At 32.8% G+C, this 27,142-nt stretch overlaps 1 protein-coding gene and 1 long non-coding RNA gene across 4 annotated transcripts in view; one reads left to right on the top strand and one right to left on the bottom strand.

Moving 5' to 3' along the window:
• CNTN5 (contactin 5) overlaps positions 1-27,142 on the top strand; it is a 1,295,471-nt gene that overhangs the window by 762,769 nt on the left and 505,560 nt on the right. The gene's annotated exons all lie outside the window — the stretch shown is intronic.
• Positions 10,676-25,632, bottom strand: LOC112643188 (uncharacterized). The gene is made up of 5 exons (XR_003125692.3): positions 25,273-25,632; positions 24,930-25,041; positions 23,342-23,375; positions 13,386-13,564; positions 10,676-11,284 (listed from the first exon to the last, which is right to left on the bottom strand). It is a non-coding gene; the product is annotated as an uncharacterized LOC112643188 (long non-coding RNA).

Raw genomic sequence — 27,142 nt, 5'->3', positions numbered from 1 at the left:
GTTGTATTTCTATATCTATAATTTATTTATATTTACTTATGCAGATAAATATAAACATATATACACACATACATACATACATGCATATATACATCTATACTTTTCTCTGAACCATTTGAAAATAAGTGGCTAATGTGACACTTAAGATCAAGGACATTATAATGCATAAATATTTAATAACGGTATAATTATATTACCTAACATACAATTCATATGCAAATATCTTCAATTGTCCCAATCCAGGATTCAGTCAAAGGTTTGGAAGTGTATTTGGTGTCATATCTCTTGAAACTCCATTCATCTATAATGCCCCTTGATTTATCTTTCATGGAATTTACATTTTCACAAAGTCCAGGAAAACTGCCTTGTGTTTTACAATTTGGGTTTGTATAATGGCTTCCTATTGAATATATTAAATATGCATGACATTATACGGACAATGATGCATACTTCCCATTTCATCATATGAAAGGCTTTATGATGTCAGTTTGTTCTATGATTGGTGGGTTTGCATTACTTGAATAAGATGAGATTTTCTCCATTCTAAAGGTATAATTCATAAGTGATGTACGAAATGACATCTTGAAATTGTGTGAATGTACTGATCCACCACAATTTTACATAATAATTTTAGCATGCATTGGTGAGCTTGGCTTTAATGAATTATTACATTAGAAAACATGAAGGGAAAATTTTCTAATTTTCAAATTCTATTTTTCCTTCTACATATATGCCCTAGCATTCCTCTGTAAAAGGAGATGTGCATTCCTTTTTACGCATTTTTCTTTCTTAAATGTGTTATACATATATTATATATCTCTATAGAGATATAGAAATATATATAATAGAGTCATGGATTTTTATTCAATATGAAGTAATACATTACTTGTAATATATTTTTTGATACTTAAATTATGTCAAATTGTTATTGGAAGCCTCTTCCACAGGCACTTTTGTCCTTTTGTCTCCTCTATTAATTTATTATTTCCTTGAATTCTGAGACAACAGAATATTCTAGGCTCAAATTTTCATTAGATTATAATTTACCATTTTGTCTTTCTTTTGGAAAAAATATGGATGCATCTGTGTGTTTTCTTTATTTCTCTTATAAAATCAGCATATCATAAATATACTTTTTCTTCTTGCTTTTATCACTTAACACTAGATCCTAGAAATAACTCCATATTAGTTCATAGAAATTTTTTTTTCCAATTGCATAAATCTCTAAAAATGGGTGGACCATAGTCTCTTCAATGAATTTCCTATGAACCTATATTTAGGTCATTTCCAATATTTGTTCTTATAGATAATAGTGCAATAATACACTAGTGTGATTCTTTGTCAGATTTATGGAGTTACGTACTTAGTATGAATTCCTAGAGGGAAGTCTACACAGTCAAAAGATAAATGTTTTGTTAGACTTTTGCCAAATTTCCTTCTATATTGTTTAATCATTTCAAAACCTCACATTAATTTATGAAAATACCTATTTCCTCACAACTTCATTGTGTTGCTAAATTATTAAATTATTTCTATCTTATAGGTAAGAAATGGCATCTTAGTCTAATAAGTAAACTTTAGCATCTTTTCATATGCTAAAAACCAGTTTTAAAGTTTCTTTTGATAAACAGCATATATATATACATATATACGTACCCATGTGATAAGGTGTAAGAATCTCAACTGCACAATTTATTATATACTAGCATTGTATTTGACAAGCTTGCCAAATTTATTTATTAATTATAATAATTATTTTATATGGTTTAACATTTTCCATAAATCCTAAAACCTCCATAATGAAAGTTTTACTTCTTCACTTACAACTTGTATCAGTTTTCATTGCCCTATGCTGAATAAAGATGGAATGAACAACATGAGATCAGGAAAGAAAAACATTCAGTATTCAGAATTATGTATGATATTAGGATGTAGTAGGGTTTGGTCCATTTTGTTTAACTTTTTTTTTTAAATTTAGACTTGCATACTTTGTGACTTAGTTCAAGTGATTTATTTATTTACATTTAATGAAATAATTAATTCTACCATCTATCTTGCTATGCTTTCCTTTATTCCTACTTTCCCTCATTGTTTTTGATTAGTCAAATTTTATGTTATTATCATTCATGGCATTCATTGCATTGATGGAAAAACAACAAGGTATTTAAGGAGCTTTAGACGATTAATTTTGAAAAACTTCAGGCTATTTTCTGGTGCTAAAACTAAATATGATTGCCCTTAAAAATGCACTGAATCTGATTTTCCTCCCTTTGTTTCTAAAGGTTTCTATATTTCATGAAATTTTAGAGTTAAAAGATCCTGGCCAAAACCTTCAGCAAATTCTCAGGAGAAAAAATGTATTCTATGTTATAGAAATTAGTTAGAAACAGAATACTTTGTATTCCTCCATGAGAGCTATGAAGGTTTAATTTTCTCCCTAACTAACCCAAAAGGAGCCTGTGGTAGGCAAGTGATCATCTTTTCTGTCCTCTTGCTCCCTGCATTTAGTTCATTGTTCCGCTCCTCCCTGTAACTCTACGTCTTTTGCAATGCCATTTATCTCTATTTGAGGACGTTCCTCTATATAAAAATAAACAACAACAACTTTATTTTTAAAAATACCAATAAACCAAGTATCTATTTCTTGGTGATTGGCTGCACTTTTAAGAAATTTTATTTGGGGGATATATTTTACAATCACTTGAAAGTTTCACTTTAGCTTGAATCATGTCTATAGACCTGAAATCATGTCTATAGATTATGCTTTGGCACAGTCATCAGAAGGGAATTGTACCAATCTCCTAAATCTTTGCAGATGCTCTGTAGCTAAGTCATTCCAAACTGATTGTTATTATGGCCACACTGAGTGGTTTTACTGTGCCATTGGCATAATGCTTGGCTGTAAAAAGACTTGCCCTTGAATGATAACATTTTGTATTTTCTGCTAACATAGTTTCTTATTTCCAATGACATTTGGAAGTAAAATATCTCGTTTTTTTGTTATGTCATTTTCATATATATATATATATATATATATATATATATATTATCTTTTAACAATGAAAAGTCATGGAGAATGATATAAAACTTCTGAGATACAAATTTCCTGGGTCTGGCTAGGTTGGATTATAATTTGTCAGACTATTCAGGATGACTCTTCATGTCATTTTGGAAATGAAGATTAGTATCTAATCTATTTAAAGGAATATAAACATACATAGTGATATAGTGATTAATGTTTTATCTACCGAAGAGTTTTTATCCAACAAAAACAACTTTAAAACACAGATTTAATCTTGAGAGAAAGAAACAAAATAATTATCTTAAAAATAATTTTAAGAATTTTTTAAATTGTCATATTTGATGTACTCATATTTAATAGTAGTTTCCTTTGGGCATATGCATAACTATTATATATGTTGATACATATAGGCATAGATAAACAGATCTGTCAATATGTATGTATATACATCATATATGTGTATATTCTAAAAGTAGAACATTGAATTTTTGCTTTGAATTATGGTAATTAATAATATTCAGCATTAATGTATTTGAAATGAAGTGTTCATTAAAGGAATATTCTTAATTTTACTAGAGGGATGCCCTTTTTTTTCATATTCTCTTTTTTTAATGTCAAGAAGGAAAGGAACAATTCCTTTAAATACTAAATAAAGACAAAATAATCAAGAGTTATCAGAGTATGTGTTGATAATGAATCATACATATCTCTCTATGCTAAGGTTAATTTGGAGAAAATTCAAAGGTTCTATCAGTCATTATCTTCATAGAACTTGTATTTTTATCAATACTTTTATGTTCTAGGTAAAAATGTTCTCTTTTCTTAAAATATCTTTTATTTTTGTTAACCACTGGTTATTTATTCAATACCTATTGTGCAGACGCTCTGTCCAAGCACCGGCCCAATAACGAAGTCTCTCACCCCATAACGGCCACATTCACTGGAGCCCCAGAGCATGCACATAACTGTTAAGAGCAAAAGCAGCCACACCTAAGCATCCTGTGGGTGCACAGAGGAAGAGGAAACTAACTCTCCTACGAGACACGGAAATGTCAGGGAAAGCTTCATTAGATACGAATATTTAAGGGTTTAAAGTATTAAGTTTAAAAACAAATATCTGCTTTTTACAAGCCATTTAATAGATTTTTAAAAATCTCTCTGAATGTATTTTTCCTTTGTAGTTGTCACATATGTTTTCATTTTCTCAGGTCATTTTTTTTAAAGAAAATAAAGTGGCTAGTAATGATTTCTATACAATTTTATACGGAGATTAAAATATATAGTGATATTGTTTTTTAGAAGTAAAATATTACTCTCAGTGTCTTTTCCCTTCCCGTCTCCCCTATTTCTTCTATGACTCTAGTTCCTTTGTTATGATATTCAATAAAGCTTTTGTTCTGCTAACTTTTATTGTTCAAGTTTTGAGAGCCAAGTGGGGCTTGGATAAATATACAGCAGTGCCCTCTACTGGAGAGAAGTCCTTCAACACATGCAGAAAATGCCTCGAGTATAAGGAAGGATGTGTTATCTTACAGAAAACTCAATGACCAATAAAAAAATAAAATAAAATAAAAACTGGCTGCTAAAAATAGTAATCATATTATTTTAACTAGATAGACTTGTAGCAAAACTTCTCTGACCTTTTTCCAATGACCAGTAAAGCTCAGGTACTGAACACAGCTGTTTGATAGCTCCAGTATGATGATGAGGTGTAAACAGACTTTCTGCTTTCTTCAGGAACTCTATTTTGGAAATGAGTCTCTCTTTTACTTCTAACTAAAATATCATGTTGAGTTTTTCATTTTGTTTACTTTTTTAATGTTCTTCTTCATCAGGACAACTACCCTTCTACTTCCCAGGTAGCCAAGTTTTGATGATTATTATTACAACTTTGAAAGTGTTAAATTGAGCAGATTTTTACCACAGTGTTGCATTCACTGTACTATTTATGCTTTTTGACAGTTTTATATTCAAGAAAAGTAAGGTTTATAGTAAGGCAAGAATATATTTTGAAGTTCATCATGTCCTTTAAATAGCACATTTACATACTGCCCATGGATATTTAAATTTTTGCCCATGGTTAGAAATGTTCTGTATCTCTTCTTCACAGACATAAAACCTCTGTTCTCTCATTCAGTTTTTTGCTTTTTTTTTTTTAGCCGATAGCCGTGAAATTTAATACTAAATGTTTAAGTCTAACAAAATAAATTATGAATATACAAATGCATAATTGAGGAAATAGATGATGCCACAATAAGGTCTCAGCTTCAAAAATGACATATTTGGAATATATAGTGTGCCCCTGAATTTTTCTAGTACTGAACACTGTTTCTTAGAGACTTGATGGCAATTTTTTGCAAGTTCAATAAACAATTGTTAATCCTCAAGAGAAAACACACACACAAAATGTTCTTGACAGTTTTGTTCTATTAGAGTCGCAAATGTGTGGTTGCCAAGGGTATGTTTCTAAATTGAGAACTTTAAATGCCTCTTCTTTAAATACTGAGGAAACATCAAGAGTAGCAAAGTTGGTTTTTACTGCCAAAACATTTCAAATTGAGTAAGAATAATAGTGTCAATTATACCGTCTCACATCTATATGACATGATTTTAAAATCTTAAAAAAAAAAGAAATCAAAGGTGAGAAGTTTTATCAGTGATGAATTTTCAGGAACAGTCTTTGGATATGTCTTGAGTGAATGCATTAAACAAGTTTTTAGATTTTTTTTAGTTGAGTCTATTCAACACTAAGAAATATTATTATCCTGATCAACTTGAGCAATGATTAAGTCTATGATTTGAGCGATGATTAGGTCTACGACTGTCTTATTCTAAAAAAAAAGTTAATTAAGATTTAATTAAACTATTTTATTATTCTGTATACTTTTAAAAAATATATATTTCTTAGTGTCTAATAGAGTCTCTTTAAGCATGGTATTCTTTTTAAAAACTATTATACAGTGGATTAGATGGATAAAAATTTGTATATCTGTGCTCTTGGAATGGCTTGATCTTATTATCCTTCTTCATTTAATTGTGGGGAAAAATAATAGCTCTGTTGAATGCTATATAAATAAATTGGTCTCCTCTTCATATCCCTAGTTACTGTGATTATATGTCAGAGAGAGGCAGCCAAACTAAAGTTCATGACAGGTTAAGAGCATAATTGAGAAAGTAACCTGTTGTTTTATGACATGACCTGAGAACTTCTCCAAGGGCAGATAAAAAATTTTAAAAAACAATTAGATTTATTACTATTAGTATTATTACTTTGGTATGGAGTTGAAGAATGATGAGTTCAAAAGCAACTAAAATGATAAAAGTTTCACTACTTTTGAACATCATTGAAATTCATATGAATGGTTTTCTCTGTTTGATAAATTTATAAAAGGGTTTGGAAATTATTTTTATTACTTCCTTTTGGCTGAATCTCAAAACATTCTGAATGGGCAGATATGTCATTTTTCTCAATATCCAGATAAACAGAAAAGACTATAAATGGTTTTAAAGTTTATTTATTTATTTATTTATTTATTTATTTATTTTTTTTATTGGTGTTCAATTTACTAACATACAGAATAACCCCCCGTGCCCGTCACCCATTCACACCCACCCCCCGCCCTCCTCCCCTTCTACCACCCCTAGTTCGTTTCCCAGAGTTAGCAGTCTTTACGTTCTGTCTCCCTTTCTGATATTTCCCACACATTTCTTCCCCCTTCTCTTATATTCCCTTTCACTATTATTTATATTCCCCACAATATGAGAACATATAATGTTTATCCTTCTCCGATTGACTTACTTCACTCAGCATAATACCCTCCAGTTCCATCCACGTTGAAGCACATGGTGGGTATTTGTCATTTCTAATGGCTGAGGAATATTCCATTGTATACATAAACCACATCTTCTTTATCCATTCATCTTTCGATGGACACCGAGGCTCCTTCCACAGTTTGGCTATTGCGGACATTGCTGCTAGAAACATCGGGGTGCAGGTGTCCCGGCGTTTCATTGCATCTGTATCTTTGGGGTAAATCCCCAACAGTGCAATTGCTGGGTCGTAGGGCAGGTCTATTTTTAACTCTTTGAGGAACCTCCACACAGTTTTCCAGAGTGGCTGCACCAGTTCACATTCCCACCAACAGTGCAGGAGGGTTCCCTTTTCTCCACATCCCCTCCAACATTTGTGGTTTCCTGCCTTGTTAATTTTCCCCATTCTCACTGGGGTGAGGTGGTATCTCATTGTGGTTTTTATTTGTATTTCCCTGATGGCAAGTGATGCAGAGCATTTTCTCACGTGCATGTTGGCCATGTCTATGTCTTCCTCTGTGAGATTTCTCTTCATGTCTTTTGCCCATTTCATGATTGGATTGTTTGTTTCTGTTGAGTTTAATAAGTTCTTTATAGATCTTGGAAACTAGCCCTTTATCTGATAGGTCATTTGCACATGTCTTCTCCCATTCTGTAGGTTGTCTTTGAGTTTTGTTGACTGTATTTAATTGAGAGAGAAAGAGAGAGCAGAGGTGAGGAGGGGGAGAGAAAGAGAGAGGAAGAGAGAGTCCTAAGCAGACTTCCCACACTGAATGTGGAGCCAGATTCAGGCAGGGCTCAGTCTCATGACCCTGAGATCACCACTAGGGCCAAAAACAAGACTTAGCCACTTAACAGGCTGTGCTCTCAGGCTCCCCTATAAATGTGTTTTAAAAAAAAAAAAAAAAAAAAAAAAAAAACAAAGCAAAACTACCATTTCATGCTTCATGACAAAAAAAAAAAGAAACAAAGAAAGAAAATATCCATTGCCTTCCAATCATCTAATCCAACTTCTTTAAGCATTTCATTAATCCATAGTTATTTTAATATTGAATAGTGAATAATTCTATATAAATACAGACATTAAGAAAAAAGCTTTTTTATAAATTATTTTTGTATTTTTTAAACTGTAGACTTTAAGCCGACAGAAGAAATGAAATAATTGAGTGTATCACTCTGAGCAAGGTATTCATTTTCTCCATTCAGACTGATTTGGATGTTCGAAACAGAATTTTGGATTGATTTCAGTTGGAATAGTTGTAAGCTAAACTGTTTCATGAATACAAAATTAGGACTTCCAAATTTTCCTCCTTGTGGAGCCAAATAAACTGGTGATCATTCTTTGGCCATATTTACTTAAAATCTGTGTTTCAAAACCTGATTCAGTGTTAACTTTCTAGTAGCCAGGTAAATTCCCAGTTTGCTTTAGAATACTTATGGTAATAGTGGAGATTTATTTCTGGTTCAAGTACTTTACATGTATTATATCTTCAGATTCTTGTAAAGAATAGCATTATAATTCCTACCGTAAGAATGATGAAACTGAGGCATAGAAAGGATAAGTAATTTATCAGAAATCTTACAGCTATGTGTAAACTTTGTCTACTTCACAAAGGAAGATCTTATTACATCAATATGCAGGCAAGAACAAAATCCCTGCACATGGCCATAAAAGCAAAGTATAATCTCTCAGAGGCCATGCAACCCACCATAACTCCTTTTTCTATTGCTCTGTTGATACAGCAGGCACCTCAGCTGTCACTCTTCCTTATCATCAGGACCCCTCACTATATCCTGGAACATGCTTTCATGGCACATGAACCTTATCCTCCTTACAATTAAATTGCTCATAGTTTCTTGAAATATATGTGTGAGAAGGGACAGAGTGTTGGTTGAAGACAGGAGTCTGGACACGGATATTATAGGCACTGCCATGATCCTTAAAAATATTTTGTCAAACATTTCTTCTTTTCCTTGCAGATAAACTACTAGTACTTTCTTTTACCATTGTCTTCAAGTCATTTTATTTATATATTTGATTCCATTTTCAAAGTGATTAATTATATTTTATATATGCAGTCTCCTTTTCTCTCAACAGAATATATATTAACACTTTCTATATTAGTAGGCATATGAGCAGATGTGTGAAATTGTATTTTTTAATGCTGAAGAAGTTTAAGGCAGGAGATGAATGTGACTAATAATAAAAGATTTAAAGTGAGTATGATTAGAATTGGACTTAGAGAAGAATGTTGGATTTAGCTGGGTAAAAAGAAAATGCATTGCAAAGACATTTTATTTTATTTTTATAAAGATTTATTTATTTGTTTTAAAGAAAGAGAAATTAGAAGAGCATGGGGTAAGGGGCAGAGGGAGAAGGAAAGAATCTCAAACCCACTGCCTGCTGACCACAGAGCCCAAAGTGGGTCCCCATCTCACAACACTGAGATCATGACCTGAGCCAAAATCAGGAGTCAGACACTTAACTAAGCCACCCAGCACCCTAGGCTTGCAGAGATATTTTATTTTATTTTATTTAAAAAATATCTATTTATTATTTTATATAGAGAGAGCCTGAGTGCAGGGGGGGGAGGGGCAGAGGGTGAGGGATATAATATCATCAAATATAATCAAATTGCTAAAAATACAAGTTTAACATTATACCTTATAGTGACATTTGTAGACAAATTTGTCTTACATGGCAAAATAAAAAGATCTTTAGTAGGAAAATAAATATAGTAACATAAGTTACAAACTCTTGAACTGATTTTAATTTCCTGATTACCATCCTAAAGGAATAAACAATCTCTGATTTTTATTTGATGTAACACAGTCTCTCTTCTTTTGTAAGTGCATTTATAATTGTTCTTCACTCTATGTCTCATTATTTTTCTATATTTCTTCCCTGGCTACAATCATTATCCTTTTAAAATCAATATTCATATGGGTTTTTTAGAGGCAAATGAAAAACTGCTATCATTCCATGACATTTCAAATATATGTGTGAACATATTTGACAATACTACCAAGCTAACAGGCACATATTCTTCCTTAGACATGTTTTCTGAGAAGAAAGTTATTTAAAAACTGATTTGCGGGATCCCTGGGTGGCGCAGCGGTTTGGCGCCTGCCTTTGGCCCAGGGCGCGATCCTGGAGACCCGGGATCGAATCCCACGTCGGGCTCCCGGCATGGAGCCTCCTTCTCCCTCTGCCTGTGTCTCTGCCTCTCTCTCTCTCACTGTGTGCCTATCATAAATAAATAAAAATTAAAAAAAAATTAAAAAAAAATAAAAACTGATTTGCCTATCAATTAATATGCAGATTGTTTCTAAGTTTTCCAGCATTCTGTATGCAAGTTCTTAACCTGGATCTATTCATAACTTTCAGGGAGAGAACCCTGAGAGCTTTCTAAAATCTTCTGTAAATATTATGCATTACATGTATTTGAGGAGAGATGAAACTAGGGCACATACGTAGCTTTTATTAGGGTTATGTTTTATTTTGTTTTGTTAAGTTTTTACTTAAATTCCAGTTAGTTAGCATGCAGTATAATATTTTTTCTTTTTTTATTTAAATTCAATTAATCAACATTTAGTACACCATTAGTTTCAGATGTAGAGTTCAATAGTTCATCAGTTGTATATCATACAATATATTAGTTACATGTGTATAATATAGTGATTCAAAACTTCCATACAACAAGTTTTTATATAAGCCAAGGACACACTAACACAGGTATTTAGTATTTTCAGTTGTGTATAGATATGTCATGTTCTTGAATGCTGAAAGTATGCTGATTAGTGGAAACCCATGAAAGTTTATTGTGAATCTCCTGGGTGCCGTCTATGAGCTCCGTTCGTGCTCCAAGTCAATGTGCTTGCAGGATAATGCAAATGGGGACAGGAGAGGGTTAACATGTATATATATTCACTATAATATAAGGCAGTGCAAAATACATGTATTAAGGACTTGTATAATGACAAGGGGTTAAAGAAGATATTTATAAAGACTGATGCTGACTTCAATAGTGTCACTTGGTATGGGAGGAGATTTTTTTTCATTTCTCCTTCTTAAAAAGCTTTTTATTAAGGTACAAATATTACAATTACATCTTAAAACAAATGGTGCATTATGTCAAATATGCAAAAAACTTATGGAAATAATAGTTATTTTACAAGTTTTAAATGCCATCTATTTTTTTAACTTCAATGCCTAGATACATATCTTAAAGCCAATACCCATTAAAAAGATATAGCTATTGAGCACCAAATCTATGTGAAATCTTGCCCTGAAGACAGTGAAAAGAGATGGCCTCAGGCAATTTACAATCTATTTTATTCCTGAATAATATTTGACAGTTAAACACATTATATAAACTAAAATATCTTCTCAGGAAGAGACACTTATTTCAGGCAAAGACATTTATCTAAGACAAAATTTTGAATTTGCACCTGAAAAAAAAAAGAAAGACCACATTATGGCATTGAGTCAACTCTTCTAATTCAGGAATTTTAATTAGTACCAAGCTAAAGGAAAAAAAAAAATGACATGCTTTACAATAATTTGCAATTCCACTTTCTTATGAAGAAGAAAAATACATTACCAAGTATAAGTCAAGATAGTGCAGAAATACAAATACATGATTTGTCTCCCACTAACTTTGACCAGAGCCAAGAAACAAAATAAAACAAAACAACAACAACAAAAAGCCAACAACAGATCAGATATGTGCCATACTTATTTAAGCCTTTAATATTTAACTCAAATTCTCACTCATGACCTCATCCTATAAGGCTTGAATTCAAAGGAATTTCTCCCCAATCTTTGGCCATAATGTGGAGGTAACTAGACCATATGCAGATCCTATTCCAAGTACTATTTACTTCATACTAATATGATTTCTTGATTATAATGCTGGGGCAGTGAGGTATGGGTGTCTAAATTATACAGCCTTTACCAGTATCTTAAATTGGTTAAACTCCTTCTGTGTTCCCAGTTCCTCTCACTTCCATGATCAGAATCTTCCTTAACTCTGTCTTGTTTTCTCTCCCAGGGTCTCTTTTCCAGTTCCTCCAGGCTGTCTTTCTATAGCTCTATGATATAGAAGGTTTATATAGTTTCCCCTGGTATAATTTATTTTCAGTTCTCCTAACCTCAGTATATTTCTCTTTGAATTTCTTCTTTAATGAATAATCTCTATCCATCTAGTTTCATTGCATTTTATTATCATAAATAAAGCTTCTTTTAATAATGCATAGACATAAATTCATAAGGCTATGGAGGCCATTTCAAAATAGATGTTTAAAAACTGTTTCTGGCAATAAAAGCCAGTAATATTAAGAGAAGTGAACACTTTAAAAGATGTGACTTGCTTGGATATATAAATTCTGGTACAGCTGTAGGAATATTTCTTTAATTTATTGTATAACTCATAGCAGATTATTATTTATATTATTCCCTTTTGTAATGAGAAATTATAGAAAATATCATTCTTTTAACTTTTAGGTTTTCTATTCAACAATACTTATGCAATACTGACCATATACAAGGCATCATAGTAAACCCTGTGGGGGAATAATTCAACTTTTTACATTACTGTAGTACATGAGAAGTCTACCATTTATGCAGATTCTGCTAAGGACTCCTATGAGAAAATGCATATAATAACTATCATTACAAAACACAGTTATTAAAAATTTTATTCAACCACTTCTTGGCCAGATTAAATTTCTCCTCAATAGGGACAGAAAATAATTTCAATTCTGGCATGTGTATTTTTTTTTATCTTTCAGTTCTAAAAAACCTATTCTTTCAGGTGGGGGAACAGTTTTATTAAGGGAACTCCATTTCAGATTTATCACTGGAGATCTTTGAATGATATAAATATTAGGTCACTTATTGACCAAAAGATTCAATGTAAAGCCTGCCCCTCCCCAATCTAGTGGCTTAATGTTTTCTTCCTGAACCTTTTCTTTAACATTATGATATAAAATCTAACATCTCCCTGAAATAAAGCTAGTTAACCTGAGACTATATCATCCTAAGAAAGCAAAAATATAGGAGCAAAAATATAAAAAATAATTCCACATTTCTTTGAAAAAACTGTAGATGCATATCACTTTGATTTTAATTCCAAGCTGTTATAGTACTATTGGGTTTAATAACAATAGGAAGAATAATTATCATGATACAATTTGTAACTTCCTGTTTGTAAGGAAGTAAAAATAATGCTTATGAAATAACTTGTAGATTTCCTATTTTGTACAATGTTCTTGACAATTCATACATATCTCAATCTTCAGAGTAGCCATTGTGAAGTCATTAATATTATCCTGATTTAACAGAGGATTAGATTCAGTAATTTACACAATGTCAGGCAGGTAATGAATGACAGTTAGGATTTAAACTTCAGGAAAACAGCTTTGGGGAGTTGGAAATTAAGTCATTAAGAAAAATTTTTGATGCAGTAGTGTAAATCAAAAATATAGCACACTGAAAAACGGACTGTCAATAAAGTATGAAATAATGGGCAATTAGATAATCAATACTTACCTTCCTTTGTTTCCAAAAACTTCCAGATTTGACAAAGTTCTTATCATTTTACTTCATGTTGTATTTTTTTCAGAATTTGAAATATCAAATATTTTTTGAATTGTTATTTTCTTAATCTATTGTCTTCCACCTACTAGGTCCGATCATGAGAGTTTCTCAATTACACTGTAGCATGTTTCCTGATCAAATGAGAAACTGAGTAAACTCTTAGCTGGGATTTGAAATCTTTATATTTCACTACAAAAATTTCATAATAGTAAACAAGAGAAAACATTTGACTAAAAAAAAATAACCAGAAATGCCCCCAAACTATACTGCTCTTTAAAAATGCATTTTATATTTTTAAATGATTTTATTTATTTATTCATGAGAGACACACAGGGAGAGGCAGAGACATAGGCAGAGGGAGAAGCAGGCTCCATGCAGGGAGCCTGATGTAGGACTTGATCCCAGGACTACAGGATCACGACCTGGGCTGAGGCACATGCTCAACAGCTGAGTCACCCAGGTATTCCTAAAAACGCATTTTAAACTCCAAATTCAAACCTACCAAAGCAATTCTCCCAGTTCAATGCTTCATCCAAATATTTACATTACATGAAGACACTTATATTTTCAAGGTGACAATAAACTCCTAACAAAGTACACATTTTGATACTTTGATAGATTTAATTTTATGTTTACTTTGTAAAACTATACCCAAAGTTTTTTTTTTAAGAGAATAAAGTTCTTTACATCAACACTACAATGGTTATCTAATATAGATAAAATCTCCTAATGGAAGATTATTTAATATATTTTAAAAATCATAATAAAAATAAATTTATATATTAAATGTTTGATTTATGTCTTTGAATTGGAATTTTTATAAATTAAGATTAAATGGTTTATAAATCTTTAGTTCTATTAATAGAAGTGATTACTTATATATAAATGGAACACCCCCCACATTACATTTTCATAAAATATTCACTGCTTTCTAGTTAACACATAACAAGATTAGGGAAATAGTAAGAACTGAAAGGCTGAAAAGGAAACATGGACTGATCGAATTGAGAAACTGTCACTATTCATTATTAATTGCTTAAAATTTAGAGAAAAAAAGATAGGAAGAAGACATTAAATTCATACAAATAGGTAAGAATGGCCTTGTCCCTCAGAAGAAAAGTTTGTTTGACCATAAAGTTTGAAAGGAGTGATTGAAGTATTTTGGGCGGACATCCACCATAATCAGATTTCTATGCTATAAATATTACTTTCTTGAAATTGTGGATCATGAGCTGGAAGGATCTGGAGAGAATTTAGAAGACAGAGTTAACTAGGCCAGTGCTTCTGGGTATGGTGAAGGTAGAACTTGGAAAGTAATGGGAGGCTACAAATTTTACCTGTTGGAAAATCCAAGAGGTGATTTCACCCTGGCAATCTGATGTAAAGACCTGAAGATACCAGGAAAGATCAGAAAGCTGAAACAATCTATCACAAGTCTGTGAATCCCTTAGTTGTACAGAGAAAAACAAATCATAGCTATTGTTTGGCATCATGAAGACAAACCAACTTGTTAATTGAATGGATTTTCATTTTTTGGCTACTTGTTTTGGCAGCTTGTAGACACAGGCTTACAATCACTGCTCATTAGGATATTGGAACTACAGCTACCCACTCTCCAGGGAAGTAGTGTGATTTCATAAATCAGAGTAACTGAAAAATGAACACTCTCAATATGATATAATTAAACATTATGGGAAGGAATGGATTTGGGTTCTTTCTGACATTTGGCTGAACGTGCTAGATAGCAAAAATACACAAATGAAGGTCACATTTGCAATTATTATAAAAGTGTCTACATTTTAATTAGGCAGCTGATAAATGTCATTAAGCCTTAGCCGCTGACCAACTGTCATTTAAAAAAAGGAAGAAAAATGTTACCTAAAAAGTCAGAATTTTTTGCATTGTCATGAAATTAAAACTTGAAGCCACAATAAAGTGTGTTCAGCAATAAGATGTTAAATGGGCTTACTGACAATCTCAAATAAAATTTACAAAAGAAATATTTTGACAACCTATGATGTCACTAACAATACAGATTCCCAAGCATTGTTTTATAAAGCAGATCTGCCTTTACCATTGAACAAATGGAGCCACATTAGTCTTAAAAGGCTCTTTTTAGCAGAAGTTTAGTAGCATTTACTGGTCTGTGGGTTTGGCTTACATGCATTTTTTATTAATTTAGATTAAATATTTACCGACTTTCTCCCTTCCATAGCTAATCATTCTCTAAACCTTAGGCAATTTTGCACCTAAGAACAAAAGAAACTGGTATAACCTTTTAGATATTCTAAGAATATTTTGAATTTTAAATAGTATTCAAAAAATTTTCCCTTCAGCTGAAAAAATAATAAATAAAATTTACATCAATAAGAGTAATATGACTTTCCATTTAAATTAGCATTTGAAAGTGGCAACAGAGAAAAATAGATATATGTATTGTTTTAGGTTGAATATGACTAATATTTCTAAATCTAGAATCTTAAAGTAATTATAAGTAAATTTAAAAAAAAGGCTCATTGGATACATTAAAAAAAAAGTTCATTGGATACATTAAAAAAAGAAGTTCATTGGATACATTAAAAAAAAGAAGTTCATTGGATACATAATAAACCACATCTTCTTTATCCAATGAACTTCTATTTTTTAATTTACTTATAATTACTTTAAGATTCTAGATTTAGAAATATTAGTCATATTGAACCTAAAATAATACATATATCTATTTTTCTCTGTTGCCACTTTCAAATGCTAATTTAAATGGAAAGTCATATTACTTTTATGGATGTAAATTTTATTTATTATTTTTTCAGAGGAAGGGAAAATTTTTTGAATACTATTTAAACTCCTAACTCTGGGAAACGAACTAGGGGTGGTGGAAGGGGAGGAGGGCGGGGGTGGGGGTGAATGGGTGACGGGCACAGAGGGGGGCACTTGACGGGACGAGCACTGGGTGTTATTCTGTATGTTGGCAAATTGAACACCAATAAAAAATAAATTAATTATTAAAAAAAAGAAGTTCAAAAATCAATGGAAATAAATAAGAAAGAAAATGATCAATAAATTTACCTACATAAAAACGTAAATCTTCTTTCTATAGTATACTATCATCAAATTAAAATCAGCATTGCAGGAAATACAATCATTAATGGTCATACCAAATTATTTTAAGAACCAAGGAACAGAAATCACAATTGAATAGGGAAAAAAAGAAAAGCTATTTTATATGTAATTCAATGAGGAAATATGTATATAGAAAATGTATCTGACTAATAATCAAAATGCAAACCTAAGCAATGATGAATTAGGGTTTTGCTATACTTTTAGGATAATTCACATTAGCAACCATCTAATAAAATGGTATACAATATGTCATAATGAAATGTTAAAAAATTATTGATCCCTTATGATGCTAACAAGAGTATAATTAAATCAAAATTCTTAGAAAAAAATTATCGAAAGCTACTTTCAGACTTAGAAATTCCACCTCTATGATGCTCATTGAAGGGAATTATTAGCTATAAATACAAAAATTTATGTACAAGGATACTCCTGCATCATCATATAAAACATAAAAATTAATCTGATCACATGAACATGGTTAAATAAATTACAAAACACATCACTGGAATGTTATGTAGCCAATAAAATATATTTGAATAACATTTGGGAAAGGATTAAATAATCACAACATAATATTAAATAAAAATGAGAAAATTGCATCTATAAACCTGTTCCAGTTTCCTTCAAACAAAACAAACTAAATCTACATATGTCTCTGTTGATATATCTGTCTACATATGAAATAGAAAATATCAGAGATTGTTTTACAAAGGTGCTATCTCTGGATTTTAAGTCTAGAGATTATTTTGATTCTAATGTGAGGATATATTAGTTTTATAATCAGAAGGTTTAGAATTTATGGGAAATTTAAGGTATCACAATTCCTTTTGAATCTGAACCCCATCTTTTACTTCATAAGGGAAAAGATTAAGAGAAGGATCTCTCTGACTCTGAAGAAAAGAACAACATGAATAAAAGGCAGCTGAGCTAAAACACTCCCACAGATTTAGCAAAGTACCAGATGTCTATTCCCTTGAAACTTAATTCATACATAAGTAAGTCTTTGAGTTGGAATCTAGAATTTGTGATCTGTAAGTGTCTGAGAAATAACACTTTCACAGTTGGGAGTTGCTTTCTGGAAATTGAGTTTGTTAGATATTAAGTACTACAGATGAGGCAGATGTGGAGGCCCTGAGGGTGAGAATGACATTCTAAATCAGGATGCAACATTTTAGCCTGCTTGATGTCTTTATCTTTATTTAACTAACTAACTGGGCCAAATTAGCTGTCAGTTTAGGCTAGAATACTACAATCACAGTAGCTGAGAAAATTTAAATTATTTGCAGGTATTTCTTCTGTTAAATGAGAAATCACCTAACTTTGCTAAAATGTCATTGAAAAAATTATTTTTGATATCTTCTTTGAAGAAATTGCTTAGTTGCATAGTTTCTGATTTTTTCTAGTATGTGCCTCGCTAGCATCTAGTTAGTAAGGTCAAAGTCATAGGACTGCCTTTGAAGAAAAGTTGCCATTTGAAGAAAACTTTGTCATTTGAGGACTCCAAAAACTAACACTCATTGAACTAATTCTTAAGCAACTTTATGTGCTAAAGTAGCAAAATAAAAAGTCATAAACACATTTTAAATGTTTATTTTTCGTTTCTGAAATATGAACAAAGCTCAATTCAAATTTCATGTCCAATGTTATGTTCTATTTGATTGCTCTCAATCGTTTCTTTCTAGATGTTCCCCAGCAAGTTAGAATGTACAATAATTACATTATGCTCCTACTTCATACTCTCTTTGAATAGTGTGGTCTGTGGCCTGGTCATCCCAAAGAGACGTGACTACTGGAACAACCAACAGCTAAAGAAAATGAGTGTAGAGATTTCTTTAATGGTGAAATATACAGAAATTGACTTGCTGAGAGCAGCCACACAAAGCAAGAGCCAATACACCCACCCAAGCGAGAAGGTGCCAGGTTGCTTGGAACCTACCACCTTCCTTATAGACATACATCTGCCTAAGATACTGCCCATGTGGAGTGAGGATTCCATTAGGCCTGAGAGAAACACTTATTTTCTTAATGGGGGTGGGGTGAGGGTGGCGGCATTGTACCCTCTTACCTATGCAAGTATGAAAATAACTTCTCACATATCCCCTATTTGAAAAAAATGCTAAAGGCAGTGAAGATCATTTCTTTAAAACTGTCACTATATATCTTTATTTGAGAGGCTACCAGTATCAGATTGAGCTCTCTTCAAATTCTATGACTATAAAGTGATTTCCCTGAAGTTAACATTATTCTTTTCTTAGTTTCTAAGTATGTTTTAAGGCAAAAAATTTTTGTTTTATTCCTTTTTTGTGTTTCCTTGGTTAACTTTCCATTTGGGATACATAATAATTGATCATTTTCTGTATATTGAATGAATGTTAAATCCTGTATTCTTTTATGTATGTCTATGTAGCCCACACACATCAAGATAATTCTTAGATATCTAAAATTTCATTAATGCAACTGGCCATCTTGAATTTCATTTCTAAATTCACAATTGCCTGAGCACGTCTACATTCTACAGATTTATAGATTCTAGTATAGACACTACAGTACTGGAAGCACTGAGCATAATGAAAAAAAATCTGCTTTTTATCTACATATAAGGAAAACATAACTTTCCCAAAAAATATTTCCTATAATTGGGGGGAGAGGGAATGCATTTTATTTAATTATTTTTAATCAAAAGCTTTATTGCTAAATAATGTTAACTTTATTTGATTTATTATCAAATACTATCTAATCTGTCTTAAACGCACAGAAACTAAGAAGATAAAAGCTAATATGATCATTGCAGACTTAAAACTTCACTGAAAACTTAAATTATCCAAAACAAGAGGGAATTCTTTAATCACTAAATTAATTTAGTTATATTTCACAACTAGCTCCTGCCCTTACTAATTTCCTCAGTGATTAGAAAACAACAGGCATATTATGAAGGAAATATAAATTTAATGCAGTTGCATTTTAGGTTTTTGATAGTTTAAAGAGATAATATCTAAGTATTATAGATTATTTTAACTTGCAACAATAGTAAAAAGCACACAAATCAGAAAAAATTGTGAGATCTGTCTCTTCTCATTCAATAGAAGCATATATAATATCCAGACTAAGATGTAGAAACTTTCATGGTCTATGTATGCATACAACTAAGTATCTATGATTGAGAAAAGATAAAGTTTTCCAAATATTAAATCATTATGACTTCAAATATAAATACTGTATCTTAATAGGAGTGGTAGAAATAATTTAGAGCTATGTTTCTTTTTACTCTATGTCTATTTTTCAACCTTATACAAAGAACACTAGAAATGCAATGCTGTTATTTTTTTTTCCTTATAAGTACTACAGTTTAGATGACTGACTTTGGCGTTTTGAAAATGATGAATTTAATCTCCTGAATATCTTTTCTCACTTCTCCAACTAAAACACTATAAAGTTTACACATAATACAGTCCTTGAAGAAAGTGCTGAGCTGTGACATAGAGTAAATCTGACTCTGGCTGTCCCAAACTCTCCTCTGCCATAGGTGCACACTACCAAATTTAAATGAAGCACATCATTTATAAATTATTAACCATTTCTAAATATGCTTCACATGACTGGCTTCACTGAGGTGTTACATCCATCCTTGCAAGCTTCATCAGACAGTAGCAGGCTAAAGTTGCACAGTAAACGCTAATTCTCAACCCGGGAGAGGATGGCCTTAGCAATTACCCTGAAAATGGTCAGATATCAAATTTCTTTATGCTGACTTTGATGCCAAATTAAGTCACACTGCAGGCTTGGATATTGTATGATTCCTGTCTTTTCTGGACATTGGGACATCAATATATGGTGTCACTATTTTCTCCACTGATGCATGATTAAGCTTTATATTCTTCAGAGCATCACATATCATTTGATTCAAAGTTTATTTACTTATTATTATATGATCTTAAATAAATGTCTAAAATCAAATGAACTATTGGAAAGAAACGATTTCTTCAAAAACTTGTCATTTCATGAATTTTTGGTATGGCTTAGACTTATTTGGCTGTAAATATTAATGCCATTGTGTGGGGAAATGACAGGAATGGATTTAAATACAGAATACAATAGTGATGTTCTAATTTATCATCAATATTTTAAGAGCTTTAAAGTTCATTATAAACATGTTTTTCACACGTGAGGACAGAGATACAATTCTGAAGTTGACTTGGTATCAGAAAACTCAGGAAATTTCAAATATACTAAGGGATTCTACATTTTATTTTATTTTTTTGGGGGGGGGATTCTACATTTTAAATGTATCCTTTCTCATATTGACATTTTTTATCCTACTTATTCATAAACATTGTCATAAAAATTCTAGTTTTACCAATTCTAATCCATTATCTCATGAATATTATTTACATTCAATGGCAATAATATCTATAACGTGACTTTTAGGTAATAGGGAAACAATGCTATTAATTCCAAGACTGCAAGTGGTGGCAATGTCGTTCTGACTTAATAGACTACAATTTTATTAAATAATATAGGTTCAGTGGTCCCAGGGTCATTTGATTAGGAAATATTTAATGAAGGCATTAATATTTACTCCTACCCAACTTCCAGCTGGAATTTCATGGTGTGAGAGTACCGGGTTAATTGAGTTCTATAACCAGATCTCCAGACCACTTTAGAAATAACTGTAATGCATATTCCCTAAGGTCTGATCTATGAACGGTGAAAAAATAGAAGGAAAAATGATTAACGTATAACTAGATACTGCTGACATCTTCAGCATAAATATTCATTAAAAGTTTGAGCAAGTAATGAAGATTTCTCTAACAAAGAATTATGAGTCACTTTTCCTTCCAAACCCTGGACAGGAAGATGGAGACAAGATGCATAGGTCTTGTGTTAGTCGGTAGAAATACAACAATATATAGACAACAAATTTTCTATAGATTCATAATTCCTATTAGTGGCTAAAATTTCTTTCTTAAGAATTTACTCATGGGAATACATCTGTCTGGAAAATAAAATTGTAATTATCCCTCTTCCATTTGCCTCTCTTTAAATTCCACAAAGTAAAATGAATATTAAAATTTGGCATTTATATCCCAATCAAATCTGGAAGGCATAAGCCGAATATATTCAATTATGACCACCAGAGGTAATAAGTGCAGATAATAAAAATAATATAGTTATCATTTATTGAGTCTTTACTATGAACCAGGCAAATTTCTAACTGCTTTGTGTGTACTACTTTATTTGATCACTACAACAACCTACAAGGCAAATGACAGTGTTATCTCCATTCTAAAGGCAAGGAATCTGAGGCATAGAGTGATTCATATTTTGTTCAAAGCCACAGATCTACTCTGAGGTAGAGTACAGATTTAAATACACCCAATCTAACTTTGGAGTCTATTTTGCAAACAGGTTTACTGACAAAGCTGCTCTTATCCAAAATTCTCAGTCAATTAAATGAGTGGCCAAGATGTAGGAGGAAGATGTACACACCAGAGCCAAGAGAAAATATTTCATTGCCAGGACCTGAGTCATGATGGCAAAAGTAAGAAAGATAGATGTTGTCAGGAATCCCCTCAAAGCACTCTGTTTTTTCTTTTCTTTTTTTTTTCCTTTTTTCATTATATATTTATTATATATAATTATATATAATAACTTATTTTATATAGTTTTAGAATAATTTTATTTAATGTTCCTTTGCTAATATTTTACCAATTTATAATCCTCTACTAATGCTCGTATTTACTCACATCTGTATCCCCAGTCCCTAGCACATGGTAGAATTTCAATGAAGAGTTGTTGAAAAAAATCAATGAATGTTGAATGAGAAAGGAGAGAATTAGGGAGAAAATGAGGTGTATGTTTAAGTTAGCTGAAAGACACTAAGGGCTTCTGTGTAGTAGGAAGCCAGTTTAGAGCCCCATAGAGTGTCACTTAGTGTTTACATTTCACTGAACCCCTTTAAAATCTGAGGCCCGACCTATGCTCTTATTTCTCCCTTTCTTCTCTTTTTTTATGATCCTACTTCTTAAATGACAGTTCTTGAAGTGATGACTAAAAACTGGTTCTGAATCCTGAATAAGATTTACCAAATTATCTCAGAAGATGCCTTTCATTGACAGAGGTCAAGAAATGTTTAGGAGCTGAGGCAGAAGCACAGAGAGTAAAGAGCTGTTGACTGCAAGTAGAAGTTATAATTAGCATAAGAAAGAGCACTGGAATATCAAAGACTTGAAGCTGGGTCCAAGTAACTGAGACCAGAACAAGGTGGAATTTGTCTGGGATGGAGTCAATGTTTATGAATAAGATCACGAATATAGTTGTGAGTTAACCATAGATGGTTCCTGGCTTCATGGAATTTAGTCTGGGAGTATTGGTAGAGGATTACAAAATGGTGAGGTATTAAGAGAGGAACACTAAATAAACAAAATTATTCTAAAAATTTATAAAACTAAGAACTATGATGCATATAATGAAGAAAAAGGAGAAAAGAGAGTGAGAGAGAGAGAGAAACCTAGAGTTTCTTGAAAGGAAAATTAAAAGGAAAGGTAAAGAAACTTAAAAAAAAAAACTGTTGCCATCACGAGTCAGTTTAAATGGAGAATATATTTTTTTTCTAGAATACATCAATATTTAGAAGCTGAAAAGACAAGAACTAGCAAAAGAGATAAGGAGTAGCTAGTGAAATAGGAATAAAAACATGAAATTGTAGTATACTGGAATCACATGAGGAAAATGCTTGAATAAAAAGAATGGTTAATCACATTGAATGCCGCTCATAGGTGAAAACCTACCTTTAAATTTAGCAATGGCCTGGTCATTGTTCACCTGGAAGAGAGTCATTATTGCAGAGTATTATAAGGAAGACTGCTGGCAATAGGCTTAAGGGAGAATGGCAAGAGAGGAAATGAACACAGTGACCACTGACAGCTCTCTTCAAAATGTCTGGCTAGAAGGGAAAATCAGTGGAAGGAGTGGTAAGTTTAAATTTTTTAGAAGGTTGGACACCGAGGCTCCTTCCACAGTTTGGCTATCGTGGCCATTGCTGCTAGAAACATCGGGGTGCAGGTGTCCCGGCGTTTCATTGCATTTGTATCTTTGGGGTAAATCCCCAACAGTGCAATTGCTGGGTCGTAGGGCAGGTATATTTTTAACTGTTTGAGGAACCTCCACACAGTTTTCCAGAGTGGCTGCACCAGTTCACATTCCCACCAACAGTGTAGGAGGGTTCCCTTTTCTCCGCATCCTCTCCAACATTTGTTGTTTCCTGCCTTGTTAATTTTCCCCATTCTCACTGGTGTGAGGTGGTATCTCATTGTAGTTTTGATTTGTATTTCCCTGATGGCAAGTGATGCAGAGCATTTTCTCATGTGCATGTTGGCCATGTCTATGTCTTCCTCTGTGAGATTTCTGTTCATGTCTTTTGTTCTCATTCATTTGGGGAATATAAATAATAGTGAAAGGGAAAACAAGGGAAGGGAGAAGAAATGTGTGGGAAATATCAGAAAGGGAGACAGAACGTAAAGACTGCTAACTCTGGGAAACGAACTAGGGGTGGTAGAAGGGGAGGAGGGCGGGGGGTGGGAGTGAATGGGTGACGGGCACTGGGTGTTATTCTGTATGTTAGTAAATTGAACACCAATAAAAAAAATAAAAAAAAAAAAAAAAAAAAAAAAAAAAGGAAGGACATTTCACTCTGATAAAAGGCATCTACCAATTACATAGAACAAACATTAAATGTGAAATGTTAAAATCCCTCTCCTTAAAGTCATGAATAAGACAAGGATGCCCACTATTATTACTATTTCCAGTTCAATATTGCATTGGAGGTATAATGGGAGAAGGAAGGGAGAATAAAAAATAAAATTGCCAAAAAAAGAAAAAATAAATAAAATAAAATTGCCAAAAAATAAAAAAAAAAAAAAAAAAAAAAAAAAAAAAAAAATTTTTTAGAAGGTTAGGTCAATTTTTTTATAGTTATGGGAATAATTGAATAGGGACACAAAAATTGGTGCTGAAGGAGAGACAGAGGGAGTTTTCTAGAAAGACATCCTTGAGCCATCAAAATGGGATAGAATGAAAGTCAGTGCACACAAGTAAAGGGGTTGGCTTTTAATATATGCACAGACAATTTATTCACAGCAACTCAGTAAAAGCAAGGTAGAATATATGAATGTAATACAGGTGGGAGTGCATGTGAGGGACCTACTCTTATGATTGTTTGTATTTTCTCAATTAAATATGAACACGATAATTAGAAAGGCCAAGAAGGTGCGGAGCTAGGGGACAAAGGATAAGATGTAAATTATTCCATCCAGTGGGATGGAATAGTAAACAGACTAGGGAAATGTGGTAGTATTGCTGGGAAATTGAAAAACTCACTCGTAATTAATATCATGAACTGTGACCTTTAGGCATGACTTTGTGCCTCTTCCGGCTGCACTCATGAACACAGCACGTTGATGGTGGATTTGAAGTAAACAGAGAGTTTAGTCTGTGAAAATGAGAGAAGGTAAGGGTCAGTGTGAGTGAAGGTACAGTGAAGGAAGTAACTAAAGTAACGAACTGTAAACTCTAAACTGGATAGGGAGGTGGGAGGTGGTTGAGGAGCAAGAGGACTGTAGGGTGGTGAAAGGGTATTAAATCCGTAGTTTGTAAATCTTGAAGAGGTTGAGATCTGAGAAAGAGGTAAACAATAAGATGTGAAGGACAGAAATGCAAATACCTAAATTTAAACTGAGGAAGGTGATGCAGTATTTTTCACCCTCACCCTGTGTGTGTTAAACCAATTCCTTCCCCCAAAGTTGGAGGTTAAGCAAAGTCTTAGGATGTAAACCTCATTTTCCCATTTATTTATAGAAGTGTATCTAGTTTCCAGAGCTGAGGATCCCCAGAACTGTGGGCTGAAGACTGGAGAAATTAGAGATCTCAGAAAAGGAGGTGGAACAGCTAGGAGGGCACCAGGTAGAAGAGTTAGAAATGCCCCCAAGAGAAGGAGACTTCACTGAATTGATGGTTATTTACACTCAGACCAAGAGACTATTGTAGGTCACAGGCTAAGGCCACGGTCTATATGTCTAATACAATGGAATTGGCAACGGAGGGGTTCTAGACTCTTGCAGAGCTCGGAAGGTTCTCTTCACCTCCTAGATCTGACCACACCTTCACATTCACTGTGCATTGTATGTAGAGCAGTAAGGCAGCCTCGCTGCTATGGGGCACCCCTTCTTGGCTGGGCCAGCCTTCCCATACTGCTCTTCAACACTGTCAACTGCTCTTTCATCGACAATGAAAGACTCTTTCCTTTTTTTAGTAACTTCACACTTTCCTGCTTTTCCCCATCCTTTTATAGGTTCCACTACCTTTGCTGTTCTCTGAAATGCCAGTGCTTCTCAGGGTTCCATTTTCAACACCCTACTTGTATTTCCTTGGCAAGCTAATCTATTCTCAAAGTTTAATAACCATCTATTTGGTTACCATTTAATAATATCTCATTAGCCTGTATCTCCCTTATGATTACAAAATTTTCTGATCAAAATTAATGCCCTAAGAAGTACTTTTCCACTTGCCCCAAACTGAATTCATGAGCTTTCACTTTAAGAACATGCCTTTCCCTGCATCTTTATCCATTGTCTAGTAGCACAGAGTCTCCCTAAATTCTCATTTTCCCTTTCTAGCCTCCAATTTAATCAATCAGTAATCTTAATGAATTTATCCCCACCCACGTTATATCACCTCTTCATTCCTGACTAATCTTTGCCTTTATTACAGCTTTAGGATCATGATATGTCTTTTTTTCCCTTTTGTTTTGTTCCAAATGACACTGCAGACAGAGAGATCTTCCTAAAATTTATATTGCTTTCCTTTAAGAATCCTATCATTTTAGTATGGCATACTAGGCATTTCATCATCAGTCTTGCCTTATCTATCCAGCCTTACTTGTCCTCTCACTTCTCTCCCTCACACTCTGGTCTCCTGATTATTTTAATCTAAAAAGCACACCCTGCTGCCTCTCTTTTCTAAGTATTCATATATTGTCTTTCCTTTGTCTCGGGTTTCTTTCCTTCCCTACTTAGAGCTTTGCTAAACTAATCTCTAATGGTCTTTCAGGACTCAGATTAGATAGAATTCATCTTGAAAACATTTTCTGATGGCTTTAGACTAGATGAGAAGAGTACTTACCCTTCAGAGGAAGCCTCTGATTTCTTGCATTTACTTTTATATTACATTGGATTAAAGTTCTCTTATAGTTCCATCTTTGTCACTGTATCACAAGCTCCTTGACACCTGGTGCAATATCTTGTTCACCTTTGTATCCAGCATTTAGCCCCTACTGAGTTCTCATTGCATGTTTGCTGAATACATGAATGAATGAATAAATTGTCAAATTTCTAGTAATAGCTTTGGGTTCACTTTAATTGCTGAAAAAGGAATCTCCACTGCAACAGATGCAACTGATTATATAACAAATGAAGCCCTGGTATGGAGCACACAGCCAAATTAGCATTTGGCTCATCTCTATTGATATGGAGTGCTATAAACCAGTTACTGTAGCACTTAGTATGTATTTTGTTAATATATATTAGAAAATTATA

This window comes from Canis lupus, chromosome 21 (genome assembly GCF_003254725.2).
Source record: "Canis lupus dingo isolate Sandy chromosome 21, ASM325472v2, whole genome shotgun sequence".
NCBI classification, from domain to species: domain Eukaryota; kingdom Metazoa; phylum Chordata; class Mammalia; order Carnivora; family Canidae; genus Canis; species Canis lupus.
The sequence above is the reverse complement of the archived record's forward strand: the minus strand, read 5'-3'. Positions and strand labels throughout refer to the sequence as shown.